The sequence below is a fragment of the Malurus melanocephalus genome, unplaced genomic scaffold (genome assembly GCF_030028575.1).
Source record: "Malurus melanocephalus ecotype Western Australia unplaced genomic scaffold, MMel_1.1 scaffold_188, whole genome shotgun sequence".
NCBI classification, from domain to species: Eukaryota; Metazoa; Chordata; class Aves; order Passeriformes; family Maluridae; genus Malurus; species Malurus melanocephalus.
The window spans coordinates 487914-503134 of NW_026623420.1; the positions used below are offsets into that span (position 1 = coordinate 487914).

A 15221-nucleotide genomic window follows, 5' to 3' on the forward strand; every position below is an offset into this window, starting at 1 on the left:
TCTTTCTTCCTTCCCTCCCTCCTTCCTTTCATCCTTCCCCCGCCTACCTCCGCCGGCAGCCCGGCTCTCCGCCGGCCGGGCAGGAAACAGCGGCGGCGCGGAGAAGGGGCGGCCCCGCGCAGCGCCCGGCCCGGCCCGCCCTCAGCTCCGGCAGCCGCGGAGCGCTGGGCCCGGGCAGCGGGGCCTGAGCCTGGGCAGTGCGGCCCGCACCCTCCAACGCAGCCCCGGTCCCTCCGCACCGGCTCCGCCGCTCTGAGCCGCCGCCTCCGCCCGCCCCGGGCTGGGCCGCTCCCGGAGCCGGCAGCGCGGCTGGGAACGGCGCGGTGCGGACACGGCGCGGTGCGGACACGGCTCTGTGCCGGTGTCACACGCTGTGACGGGCCCGGAGCAGGCACCGCGGCGATCTGAGCGATGGAGCGCCTCTCCTGGGAGGAAAGGCAGAGAGAGTTGGGATTGTTCAGCCTGGGGAAGAGCATCTTCGGGGTGACCTAATTGTGCCCTTCCAATGCCTGAAGGAAACTTAGAGGAAAAATGGGGCAAGACTATTTACTACAGCATGTAGTGACAGGACAAGGGGGAACGGCTTCAGACTGACAGAGAGTAGGTTTAGATTAGAGATTAGGAAAAAAATTCTCTGTGGTGAGGCATTGGAATAGGGAAGGACAGGCATTTTAGCTGCCCCAACCCTGGAAGTGTTCAACACCAGGTTGGGATGAGGAGAAAAGGGGCTGCCTACCACAGAACGCTGTTGGGACATGCCTGGCCCTGCTCTGAGAATTTAATCTCAGGATATTTTTGCATGCTTATCATCCAGGTTTGTTTCAGTCACCAGCTCAGTAAAATGCAGTGTGCTAGTCTGATAGAGCACCAGGAGCAATCAAACGAGCATTAAAACAGCTGTGTCACATATGGCTCCTGAAATATCACACTGGTTCGTAATAGCAGTACAGTCTTGGAAAAGTTACTGCCTAATGTTAAAAATGCTGTCATTTCCTCAAGAATGGTTTAATAACAGAGGTTTTTGGCTTTGTAAACTAAGATGTTACTATGATTTCATTTCTGATTTAAGATAAACCATCTCCTGTCAATTCCTTGTTCAAAAGACAAAAATGCAGGATGAAAAAATGAAGGTGAAATAAAACCGCATTTTTTRTCCCTTTCCTGTGGCTGCACTGGGGACTTCTTAACCTCCCCATGCTTTATACGATCACATAAAATAACTCTCTGTGTAACAACTCAAAATGTTACAGGTCTACTGATGCTCTTGATTTTTATGATTTGGATGTAAAAGACAAATGTAATTCCTAAAATGAGCAAAGAACCTAAATGCCATGTACATTTTAAAAAGTAACACCCCGAATTCCAGCTGTAAGCAGCTTTCCAAGGGGCAAAATTAAAAGCAATGAAGTCTGCCAACCATCAAAGGAGGGAATTTTTATCACTATGCTAAACCAAATCATTACGTCTCTACCCCAGTTAAAAATACACATGGGTTATTAGGGCTGCATCAGAAGGTATTTATTAGGCCTATTTATTAGTGTGATAGAAATTACTAAAATCGAAATGTAAGATGSCAGTATAGGGTGTATCTTCAGTGCTGTACATGCTGTTGCAATCGCACTACACTCTTACACAAACTCTGACTCAGCTGCAGACAATGGTAATCTCCTTCTAACGGGAACCTGCTTCTTGCATCASCTGGGTTACGATTCGGTTCTGTCCGTGCTTCCCAGGCAGGATCTGGTGGAATATACTGTTACTGTCCTTGGTGAGCGCTCAGCGATGCTCGTCTGTCAGCACAGCTCTCACTCGGGGGTTTGGATCCCGCCGCTGTGTCGCTCTCCCCGCCATGGGTTCTTGTCGCGCCCATGTCCCGCTGCCCGGCGGCTCCATCTGGCGGCGGCCGCACCTCGGGAGAGCCCGCACCTCCTCCTGAGCTCGGGAAAACCCGCATCCCCGCTCCTGCACCTCGGGAAAACCCGCATCCCCGCTCCTGCACCTCGGGAAAACCCGCATCCCCGCTCCTGCACCTCGGGAAAACCCGCATCCCCGCTCCTGCACCTCGGGAAAACCCGCATCCCCGCTCCTGCACCTCGGGAAGGGCCTCCTCAACACAAACAGGGGCAGCTTTGTCCGGGTACAGACGTTCAGATGTGCTTCTTAATTCTAGGAGCTGGGGGAGTGAGAGCAGTTCAAGGYAGTCCTGTTGCAAATCAGATCCTGTCAATAATCTCACTATTCTCTGTGTATTTAGGGACTGGAGCAYCTCTCWTASRWGGACAGGCYGAGGGAWTTGGGCCTGTTTAGCCTAGAGASGAGATGACTGAGMGGGGACCTCATTCATCCCTGTCAGYATCCGCTGGGAGGTGTCAGAGCACGGACCAGSCTCTGCTCCGTGGGGCCCAGCAATGGGACAAGAGGCCATGGGCAGGAACTGATACCCAGAACTGATGCCCACCAGAACATGAAAAAGAATTTCCTCGCTGTGCTGTGACCGAGCACTGAACAGGCTCCCTCCCTGGGGATATTCCAGAACTGTCTGGACACAATCCTGTGCCATGTGCTCTGGGATGGCCCTGCTTGAGCAGGGAGGTGGGATCAGATGACCCACTGTGGACCCTTCCAACCTGACCCATGCTGTGATTCCATATTCACTGCACTGTGCTTTTAATAAATACTGGATGYCATTGCTCTTCCCCCATCCCTTTTATCAGCACTGATTCACTATTTCATTTCCTGTATCAGGATGCTTTATGTATTTTTCCTCTTCAGGTTACTAGGAACACCATGCTTTTAAAAATCAAGATAAAAACCACATTCACTTTCACTCCCAAAAATCCTCATTATGTGTCAAAAGCAGGCATCAGAAACCAACCACAGCAGTGGTGCACTGGTGTTCTGGTCTGATCAGCCACTTGGCAGATTTCTGTCAAATGCTTCCCTAACATACCCCAAATAACCCAAAATAACTGCAAGCCCCTTCAAGTCTGTCCTCAGCCTCATGTTTTCACAGCTTTTGACATACTAAGAGATGGGCCAAGGGGCACCACAAACAATTTCAGCTGGAGATGGGCTGTTGCTACCAAAACAATGATTCATTCTGGCTTTCAGCCTGTCCTTTAGCGCATCTTGAGAAAATGCCCATCAGAAGCAGGCTCAGTCTGGAGAAACTGGCCAGAAATACCTGATCCAATTATATGAAATACCTATAACYTTCACAGGAAACCATGACAGTTGTTTTYGATTTTTTTTTTTAGATGAAACACTTAATCTTGTTGTTTCTCTATATTTTACTCTGTGCTAGAGATTCCCAGAAAAAACCACAAGGATTAGGCAACTGTATGTGACAGACTTAGTTTCATCATTTCACCTAGTTGCGCCTTTTTTTTTCCCTTAAAATATTTGAATTTTTTATTATCACAATGGTAGGACAAAGAATAATTCCAAACTTGAGGCATRTGTGAAGTAATATTGATCTATTTGCTTAAGTTTGCAAAGCACCTAAAAATACTCTCAAGGTTTCCCTTTTGTGTCAATGCATTGCTTGGATATGGGYGAGGATGGTTTAATTTACAATGTTACATCAAAGCAAAGAGAAAAGAGGAAAAAGGAAGAAGGAAGAAATGTCATGTGTTCTCCAGAACATGTGGTAGGAGTGGTGCAAAGAGAAGAAAGGGAATGGAAGATGTAACAAAGCAAGTTTCTAATCACACCCAGTTTAGGAGGCTATGAGATTTGTTTTCCTCCAGAATCTGTACAACCCTAKGCTGCAGTGATGAAAAGCAGCTTTGTTTATCCCTGTCTGATGTCTCMGGCTCCAGACAACTTCCATCTCTCCCTTGGTACTGTAATACCCTGGAATGTGTGCTCTTACAGGGTCACAGCAATCACAGCAGCTGTTCTGGAAGATACTGCCACTTCTGCTTCATATTACWGTGATCATTTGAACCTTCCCTTCTTGACAACACAACAGTTTTATAACTTCTGAGCTCCTCATATACTCGGGATTGCCAGGAGAGCCTTCACAGGATCAAACAAAGCACAACTATATCWAAAAAGAAAATGAGTATGAAAGTAATGCTGTAGCACTTAAATCCTTAAACAGAGCTACTTAGTAAGGGAAATTTAGCAACTGCAGAATGGCTTTTCAAAAGGAATGAGAAAAGRCAACATTTCTAAAAGCTGGAACGTAACTCCAGTTGTCACCTATTAACAGCCCTTACCCCTGAGCTGGAAAGTGTAATTAATACAGCAGAAATGACCGAATCACTGCAGGAAGGCACAATAGCAGGTTACTGAGATCCACTACAAGCAAAGCATATGCTTGATGGCAAATCTTTTCCCCATTTCCTACATTAGATATTCATTGGGGTCTGACTTCTAATTGAATGCAAATAAAGAATAACAGGTTTTTGCATATGAAGTGAAGCTATAGAACATCTGCCTCTTCACAGCTTTTCAATGTACCTTATGTGACATTAAGCAAAGAAGAGGTTTGCCTCATCAGCTTGTAAGAAAYGGTGAATTTGAAGAACAGTGTGACTGAACTAAATCATTCCACTGCTGCTGTAAAAGGTGTCTTTTTGATCTCCCCATGTACTCCTAGGTGATAAAATGCCAAGKTGGGCAAAATCAGTTTTAATGCCAAAAAGATGGACTACTGGTGCAGAAGGTCACAAAACACTATTAATTGCCTTATATCATCTCAGTCTTGAAAGATGATCCAAAAATATAGGCTGGTGCTTTGGAACAGAGCACACATTGCTAGCTGGCACTATCCAAGCAAACTGTTAAAGGTATTTTAGGCATAACCTTACCTACAAATGGAATAACCTATCTCCTGCTTTTTTAGACTTTAACAGTAGCCATTTATACAGKTTTTTTTAGTTCTCAACAACCTAATTCACTAATTGTGTTTACTGGTACAGAGTAGTCATTTTGTGACCTTTTCAGAAAAAAACTATAGCAATCTAAATGTAAAAGTTGGTGTCCTGAAATTAGCTTACATGTTTATATGTTATAGCATGGATGAACGCTGACATGGAAATAAAAACCTGGTTAAAAAATAGCTACACAAAATACCTGCAAGATTCTAGAGAGAGGCTAAAAAAGAGACAATATTCTATAGCCACTCTTTTGCAGAATGTATCTAAAATAGTTTATCTGAGGGTTTATCCAAACTCCAATGAAAGGACATACATGAGGCAGACAAATGGCTCACTTCAGTGTCCTTGTAACCACAAAAGTGTCACCATTTGGGATCACATAATGCCTAAATGGCTGCAGCAGGGTTCTCTGAAGAACTAAGCCAAATGAAGAGAAGGACAGCTTTTATATAACATTTACATTGTCCTATAACATGAGCTAGAYTTTGGAAACAAAATGAACTGGGAACTCTTTGCAAACTACAAAGGGACCTTTTGCTGGCTTTCTGYAGTCCTCATCTTGGGAACTACTGCCTTAAAAATGCCACAAATGACTGTTTCAGGAGTAAAATGATGTGCATGCAAAACCAGTCATGGGCATAATTTGTAAATAACAGCTAATGCTGAATGGCTTTACTGAYAACAGAGTGAGTATACACAATCAGGAGAGGCAAGTGCCACTGGAGGAGAGGGCACTGCCCAGGCAGACGACTGAATGCTAGAAAGGAAGGGAACTGGGCAGCCCTTTCTCTGTAAGTTCCAGGAGATTCTTTATTCTTCCCTAAGCAGACAAACATTAAGTTCTCAAATTCTGGTGGAAAGACTCACAGCAGGATGTGCCAATTCRATCAATACCATGGAAGAATAAAAGRCCAAGWCTTTGCTGCAGTTAGAATAAACAACTGTCCTAAATTTYTGTCAAACAGTAGCAGTGTCTCTTTGCTAATATTTGAAATGTGTGTAAAATGCCATTGCAGTACATCTACAGCTAGCATCATTACTCTTTTTTTTTTTCAGCCAATATTCCCATCATGCCCCAGAGGTGACGAAAGAAAACAGTGAATCCAAACCTGAGAACAGAGTCTCATGAAAGCAAGAAATTATGCAATCTACTGAAGAGASATCACAGGTTTCATGCTTTAGTTGTGGCCCGTTCCTTTGCCAGCAGGTTCAGAGAGTGATCACTGCAAGCTCAAAGTGATTTCTTTCACATGAGCTGCTCACGATGACTGCAGAAACCTCCAGGATTACAGTGCACAAACAATGGGAGAAAAGCTGCTTCAATAATACACCCAGACACTGGARTTGCCATTATGGTAGCAGTGCAAAATATAGACAGGGATTTAAATGAAACGGGTGGTATCTGTATACTTTGGAGGGCCCACGTGTGCCAAATTTGGCAGCRTGAGTGTTCCTATTGCTTGTTGCTCCACCCCTTGAACAATGAGGCTAAACCCCATATGTGCAGGAGTTGGTAGAGCACAAGCAGTTTTGCTAATCATGCTGCATGCAAAAGCAAAAAGACAAAGGAAACTAGTAATGCTGAGACTAGCATTGGGGAAATAATTAAGCATGAATGAAATATTGTATGTGGATTTGAAATGAATGTTCTTGGAAACAATTGTGCTGTTTCAGTTGTGCTGCTTTCCCCCCTAAGTTTCACAAAGTAATCTGCATGTCATTTAAATAAATACCATAAATTATTGCAAACTTTTTGTTTTTATTTACATAAAACAAAATACTCATTTCCATTATTGTTTGGATTACCTGACAAGAGTGCAATGCAGAGGTCTGAGAAAGGGAACATGTCTCTCCCTGAAGTATTACAGATTTTTCATGCGTGAGAGAGGCAGAAAGCAGGACCCCATCTTCAGCTTTGCCTTACATAGAAAAGGAATGCTCTGTACATGAAACAGAGATGTGGGATCAGATCTTCCAGTTAAGCCAAGCTGGAGCTGTGAGCTGGTCGAGGGTACTGGTTTAGGCTGTCTTAGGTCAGGGTTTCATGGCCCTCTCCTGAAAGTAATACCAGCCCCAGTGCTGCCTGTATGCTGGCCAAACCTGCCTTTTCTGGGACATTTTGGTTCTTTGCAGCTTGAGCATACCCAGCYAACACCATCTCCTCTACAGCCCTCCTGAGCTCACAGGATCCTTCCCAGTGCTCGGCACACCCACAGCAGATCCCGGCAGCACTGTCACACCTCTGGGGACACCAAACACTGCTAACTCACCCTTCTCTGAAGAAGGGAACCCATACACGAGGGTTAACTTCAGCCACCACAACTGGCAGGGCCTCTACTCCTCTCTCATGYTCATATTGCTTCACTTTCTTTCAGTGTTATCCACACATCACCAGTCTGATTTCACCTCTGATAAATATTTGCTTTCCTTCTTGTCTACTTAATTACACTTCTATCTCAGATCCTTCTCAAGCCTGCTTTCTCCTCTCACCCCATCATGGGGTCAACAGCAGCCAATTCAGAACCCTTGACAGWCTGTGTGTTTAGACAAATTAGAAGAAATCAAGTGACTGAAATACAGAAATCCMGGAAAAACTGAGTGGATGATAGCCTAAAAAGGAAGGTGCACATACCTCTGCAGGATCATATGGAGCCTGATGGCCACTCAAAACTAAATAMAGGTACCACCACCTGAAAAACCAAGTGACCTGACATTCTGCAAAAGGAGGATTTTAATAYATAGCATAAATTTTAATGTTCTGGCTACAAGATAATAAATGATCATTCGTGCTTCTGACCTATGAAATCTGCCTGCAGGTTTCCTCCACAATGCTTGTATTTATATCTGGTTGCTCTCTCCWGTCTAAATGGGAACCCAACAGATATTCCTTAGTCTTCTCACATAACCTTGAGGCTGCTTTTCTCTGTGTTGTTAAATATGTCAAACATTATGGATTGCAAGCCAGGTGAACTCATTATAGAGATGTTCTTTTCACAGAGGAGTAGCCTGTAGTCACAATTTCTAAGGCTGTTTTTTGTTTCATAAACCCACTTCCCATCTTGGATACAAAGACATTTAGGCATTCACTTTCCTGGACTTTGCTTATTGGAGTCCTAGGATGTGCTTCACCACAAAGGAAATAAAATTGCYTGGGTGTAACTTCATGATTTCCAGATATCACTAGGGTGTGCTGTAGATCATGAAATTTCAGTAAARCACCATTAACAGGGAAAAATCTAGCTGCTATAATAAATATTTTAAATTAATTATAAACACAGAAGCAGCTCAACACTGACTTGAATTCCTCTTAAAACAACATACACACTCAAGAGAGGTAACCTAACATCTTAACAATTYAAAACATTTTTGTACACAGGCTTGGTAGGAACTCCAGCAGAAAACTAGAGTCAGGCAGATAATGCAWGTAGGTAACTAAAATTCATGCAGTCTGGTGGGAATTGGAAAAATGGGACCAGAACCAATATCCATAACAAACCAGATAACAAGCAGTAATGTTGTGGAAAACTTTCTCTGAAAAATAAAAAGGAAAAAAAGTCTATATAAGTCACCACAAAGGTAAGGCCTGGGGGTGCAGAGTGAGGGGATGAATTGTAATTATTTCTACAAATTAATATAAACAATGGTGCTGAAATTTCCAGTGAGGATAACAGAACAACTGAACCAAATTCATCACAGGAGACTGCACCTCCCAGCTATCAGCTCTTAGCACCAGAAGGAGCTGCAGCCTCGGGAGCAAGGAAAGCATCAGCTCCCAGCTCTRGGCTTCCACCCATATCCAGCCCCTGAAGGAACTGGGAATCCTCACTACAAAATATACCCAGCAGCTGCTCAGCACCTGGGAGGAAGCACCTACTCTTGCACATCTAACCTTCAGCCTGGGAAAGAATCATCCTGGCACTGCATCCTTCAGCACCCACCAGCTCCCAGTACAGCCGTGGAGTGGTGCTGGGATGGTGAACCCAGCACATAGAGGATGCTGAATCACAAGAGTTTTTWAGCACAGCTAACTTCAAGCATATATTTACATTAAAACCCACAAACTCAAATGCAAAATTAAAAAGAAATGCCTATTGAAACAAAAACAAAAGCTTAACTAGTTCACTGCTGAGGCCCCAACTGTCAACACATATCCAGAATGCAATAGTCAGTGGTAACAGCAAACATGATTAGCCAGTGATGCTTCCAAGCTCCATGAACTGAGTTTGGTAATCTTACACCATGAACCACATATTCATTATTATAACAAATTGTACCACTATTTGTAGCATCTAGGGAACCCCAATCAGGGCTCTATTGTGTGACAGACTGTACAAGCACAGAAAAATAGGATGGCTTTTGTAATGAGTACATCACAAGCCCCACTACCATAATTAACATTGATTAGCATCGATGCAAACAGCATGGGAAGACAAAGATTGAGCCACTGTGGAAGCTGAGGTACTCTCTCACCCTTTAAGGTGGCTCCTTTGGTTCCCAACTGCAGAACAGAGGGGAGGCTGTTTCACTTGGGAAGGTTTCAGTCCCCAGTGCTCCCAGGAGCACATTCTAGGACATGGGAYTCAAAGAGGCATCTTTGTCACTCACTAATCCACCTCCTATCACAGGCAACTACATGGCAACACCACCACCAATTCTGATAAAAAAAAACAGCTGGCAACTTCTGATGTACTCCATGTAGAAAAAAAAAAAAAAACCCTTAAAAAGCCAAATCCACCTAAAACTAAATCCCAAAAGAGTGACCTTAATGGACATGGGATGTGTAGCTGCGTGCCATAAACTTCCTCCAAAAAACCAGCCCTTGCTGGATCTGTAACTATCATATGCACCTTCTCATCCCAGCTCCATGGCATTTTCCCAGATTTGCCTTGGATACTAATGGAGTTTTTCTTTTCTAACTGCAGGAAAGAGTGCCAACAGCTCTGTAATGCCAGCAAAAAATGGACAGTGTGAAATCACAGGGTTGAATATATTTATTGTGTTAATGAAATTATCTTCACTAACCTAACAAGATTCCAGACCCAGAACCTTCCTATGAACCCTCCTCTCCCCCCAAATGTTTCTGCACTTCTTTTATTGTATAACCTAACAAAATCCAGACACCTGGAACTTTACTCCCCCATTCAGCACCATGGAAAATATATCCACGTAAAATATATTCACACTAGAAATTTTGTTCAGTTCCCYATGCCATAACCTAACCTGCAGTCTGCTGTCTCTGCAGACTTACTGCTTGTTCATATGAATTCTCATATGCATTAAACTGAAGATGTATGTAAATATTTGCAGGACTAAACTGTAGCCACAATTTCAAATGCAATCAGAATATGTTGTGCTCAACTGTAGTTAGGGTCCAGTGTTTTGCTATTTTTTGCTGTTCTGGTGAAGTTTCTTAATTTGTTTTTCTTCTAAGCTACTTCCTACAATTTCACTCACAGGGAAATGAAACATAATTCTATAAAGCCTAAAAATAAACTCGGATCTGCTAAAAAATTCATCATTTCACTCCCAGGCTTCCACCAGCTGGGCTTGTCTGCTTTAGGCTTGACACCCCTGAGAGCTACAAGCATGACTTACAAAGATGAGCAAGTTTACATGAGAATGATGAAAAGATCCATTTTTTWAAATCTTTGCTTTGCCAAAATACCATCCGGGGCATTTACTACTTAAAGACATTTATTTTTGGCAATTTCTCATTCCCTTTTAATACCATACTTATGTTATTTACAAATCTGGAGAGGTAATATCCAAATGCATGTTCTGCTTTACGTGTACWTCTTTCAGGTTTGCTCATTACATTCGTTAAACTATTTAATTCTCAAGGATCTACTGGAGATACAGTGAAGACCCCCTGAACACCAGTTAAGAATAAACCTGTAATGAGAATAAATTACACACGCATATCAATTGCTACAAGTCCTGTAAGGAGTGAGACCTTTCTACATAAACATCTGCTGCAAAATTAAATCTGATACATTAATAAAAGCYCTCCACACCCAAACCAAACAATGGATGTGTAACAGTTACCCGATCAGTTAAAAGAATAAACCTTTTAAATAAATAAATTTGCGCTTCACCAATTTATGTCACTGTGGTACTTAAGGCGAAACCTTTTAAAGGAATAGATTTACTGTGCACACAGATCTCCACTGGGTATGTGTAATTATGCAAAGGAAAGGCATTAGTTTTAAAGTGGATGAATGGCTGATACTTTTTGATTTACTGCTAGAAACAGAAAAATGGTAATGGCATGAAATAAGCATTTGCAAAACCGTTTTGGCAGACGGAAAATGTTTGATTTACCTAGGGCATCTATCAGGTTCTATATTTTAGATCAAAGTAGATAAATGGAAAGGCAAATGGATATTTGGAAAAAAAATCTACTGCTTTTCTGTCAGCCTTGCAAGTAAGTTAAATGTTTGAATGAGGAAAAAGCCCAAGGCTCTTTGGATGGAAGGAAATCATGATTCATCACTGCTCTGGCAACTATAGCTTTCTGTATTTACCTGAGAAGGTGACATGGAAGTCGTCGTCACTTTCTCATTCTAGGCTTGATTCTGAGAGGGGATTTGAAGGCAGCTGGAGGAGCTCAGCATTCTCACCTGACACTGGAAGCAGACAATGACCCTGGGTCATATTTTCATCTCAGCTCCAAATTGTTCACTCTCTTTTTCTTTCTGGTTTGAATTCCAGTTGGTGAAGAAAATATGTTCCAGTTAAGACATACACATCCAAAATCAAAAACCACTGCCTTCCCAGATTCTCTTGAAATCCATAGGAAAGCACACTGAAGGTACAGTAAAGCTTACTACACAATTAGCAAGTCAGGAGGCTGAAGAACCAGAAAAATCAGCTTTTTCCTATGGCAGAATTCTTCCTAGAGGTTCCCAGTTCAAAGCCTGATTTGTGATTGTGCCATGATCCTGTTCTGAACTCTTCCACACTGAAATGCATCAGCACAAGCTGCACTGTGTCCAGCCCTGATGCACCAGCAGCCCAGTGGTACATGTRCTGCACAGATGGTCCGAGCACGCAGGGTTAATCCAAAATGTCCTGGGTCACATCCAATTTGTTGTGCTTGTGGAAATCCACAGGAGGGCACACACAGGACCCCAAGCCACATCAGAGTCAGTGTGAGCGTGCACACCACGTGCAGGGGGCACTTCCAGGCAGCGTCAGCTTTGCTCTGCATTCCCAGTGGGAAGGATTTGCTCGTGTACCAATTCCTGACACCTGGAAACCCTGACAAACACTGAATCCTTTYACATAACCTCTTGACAAAGTGTCTGGCATGGGAAGGATGTATCTGGAGAAATTCAGCACGTGTTTCTCTGCCTGCTCCATCAGGAAATGATGGAGAGTGGGGTATGGCCTCTCCAGCTCTCTCCACAGCATTATGAACATGAGCAGCAAATCCATCAGCTACTCCTGCATCCATTTATTCTGTGGAAGGGCTGACCAGCTCTTGCAAGGCCAAAGAGCAAACAAAACTCACATCTTTTGCCTAGACAGGTAAAAAGCCAGCAGAGCTTATAATTACACAGTATCAGGGAGCTGGCTGCTCTATAGGATGCAAAATAAGCAGATATYCAGTCCTGCTGACTTACATGGCCTGTATTTTTAACACAGCAGCTTATCTTTGACCACTGAAATACTGGAACAGGTTACCCACAGGGGTTGTGGAAACACCATCCTTGCATTCCAAACCTGTCTGGACAAGACCCTGAGCAACCTGTTCTCTGACCATGCTTTGAGCTGGTAAGTCAGACTAGATGCTCCTTCCAGTGCCCACTGTTCTGTCATTCTGTGGTAAGAACTCTCCTTTCAGTTCTCTAGATGCCCTTCCTTTCTAAAAAGCAGCTGATTGATCCCACCTCTGCCATAAGCCATGATTATCACTGCATATAGAATTCAAAGATGTTGTGTTTGTGGAACAGGCCAAATCCTCTGCAGTGATCAACCAAAAATGACCACAAAATGTGAAGTTTCACCAACAGGAGACCAAGAGGGATGATGCAGGTCCTYTGCTGCATTCCAGTATCTGTGACTGCTAAACAGCCCTTACAAAAAAGCCTTTACATGCACAGCTCCACAGAAAAGCCAACACATCTTCCCAGCAGGCTCAGCAGGCAGCACCCAGACCTTCCACGCCCTTCATCCTCCCACCTCTCTCCCCAAGCTTCTCTTTAGCTCTGTCCCTCTGAAAAAACAACCCCACTCCACAGACTTTCACATACATAAACCCCAAAAATCAAGACTGTAAGACCACCAAAGGCAAGATGCTGGTACACCCATAAGTCATTATGAGCTGAAGATTTGTGCACATCCAGAGCCAGCTGAAAATTTTACACTTTGYCTGTAGAAAAAGCTTCCATGCAAGGAAAAAAAAAAGTATTAAAATATTGAGCCAGAAGTAAGGCCAGACCGTATTTCTCCTCCTGTAATAAATCAGCACTATATGTACATATTAAATCCAATCCCTTGATGTGTCCAGTTTCAGTAATAAAAACTTAGTGAGCAGGGCAAAAGTTATTGGGTAGAGATCGATATTCTTGCTTGTTGTCCTTGATTGGCAATAATGTGACGCTTTCTCCTTGACTGTAAGAGGTGCTTTTGTGATTTGGGAGCATAAAGAAATTCTGTACTTGACAGATTTATACAGTAGGAATACGCTAATGTCCTTTGACCCGCTTAAGAATAAATACGACCTACCAAATTGTCATTTTTATGGGTATTTACAACTGAGGCACTTTGTAAACCTTAGAACTAATATTTCCCAAAGGAAATCTGTGCTCTCGAATCTTGATAAATTATTGAAAAATACAAGCCACTACCAGCCCAAYGAATTTTCTCTTCTATTTCTCCTATATTTGGTTACATAGGAGTTGTCAAAGCAGACTGGACCACTGATCTATTTCACCAGGTATGCTGCTGCAGCCATGGTTAGTGATTCAGAGAAATCCTGTATTATTTGTGGGTATTTGATCATGGTAGTGCAAAAAAAAAAAAAAAATCCTAAAACTTGAAGATTTTCAGTGCATGACTGAAATATTAGTTACAGAATTCTTCAAACTCTCAAATTACTGTTAGAAGAGTATTACAAATTGTAATTTCCAGAGCCCAAATGCCACCAGCTGCATTTGCTCTCATAAATGCTTCAGCTGATAAACAAATAGCACAAGGAGTAGAATAAGCCAGCCCAATTCACCCAGATGCCAGTGCTCAGAGACTTGTGAGTGCAGTGCAGATATTCCATGAATTTAATAATTTTTTCTAACCAACATCCCTAGTTCTTTAACTCTGCAGGCCAAGTGACCAGAAGCCTTATTTGCTGTGTCTCAGCTCCCCCCTCATTTACCCACCCACTTGCCACACAATTTTTTGCACCACATTTAYGCTGTCCCTGCCCTCAAAGGCTTTCAGAAAAGACAAACTCATTTCTCACAGAGGAGAGATGGGAACTAGTGAGCTGAGGACCTCTGTCCTTCAGAATCTGCCTCTAGAAGATGACAGCACATGACTATACCTCTATAACTTGATTATAAGGGAAGTTTTTGACAGAAAAGTGATGATTAATAGTGTCATCCATAACAGAGCAGTTGAAAGCCATTTCCTTTTATCCTTATCTACCATCTGAAAATTGGCAGAGARTCAAGCACTGCTCAGGACAGTGTCCAAAACATGAGACTCACAGAATCTCTCAAAGGCTTTCAACACATCAGGTTTTGACTGAAGCATCATGACGTGGCACTCAGCTCTACTTTTGCTCTGTTTCTAAGGGCAGCTGCTCTTCTGTTTTTCTTTGCGCATCTGTGGACAACAAAATCTTTTCTCTCTCACAAGAATGTCTTCATTAAGTCAGTTTCTGCCTTCAGCTTATTCTTAGTCTTGTGCATGCTACAATCTGTGTATATGCACAAGAAAGGCTTGAGAAGCAGGCTGAAAAAACAGGAAGCTGGAATCAACAATGAGGCAGGAACTGCAGGAAACTTAAGCATCTTTTCTTGCCCTTATTGTGCTGCCTTCCTTTTCATCTTTGYTTATTGCTGAATTTGGGATTCCTCCTACAGTTGTATGAAATATGATTTCAGTGTTGTTTTGTGACCTTTTCCTGACAGCAATATGACAGCTCATCTAATACGGTGACCAGGCACAAAGTCAAACAATTTTGAGTTTTACTACTGTCCTGAACATTTGCCAAATTTAGACATATAAATTAATTTTGTATTTAACTTATATTTTTACACTTAATGTTGTTCACTAAGCAATAAAAAGGTYCTAAATACCCAYTGATTGAGYAGCTCCTACTCCCTACAC

General features: G+C 42.8%; 1 protein-coding gene across 1 annotated transcript in view; it reads right to left on the minus strand.

Moving 5' to 3' along the window:
* The window catches only part of CUNH19orf12 (chromosome unknown C19orf12 homolog), an 11110-nt gene extending 10768 nt beyond the window's left edge, over positions 1 to 342 (minus strand). The window contains exon 1 of the mRNA XM_057373161.1: positions 48 to 342. The gene's annotated coding sequence lies outside the window, so the exon portion shown is untranslated. The remainder of the gene's footprint in view (positions 1 to 47) is intronic.
* Between the last annotated feature and the right edge of the window lie 14879 nt (positions 343 to 15221).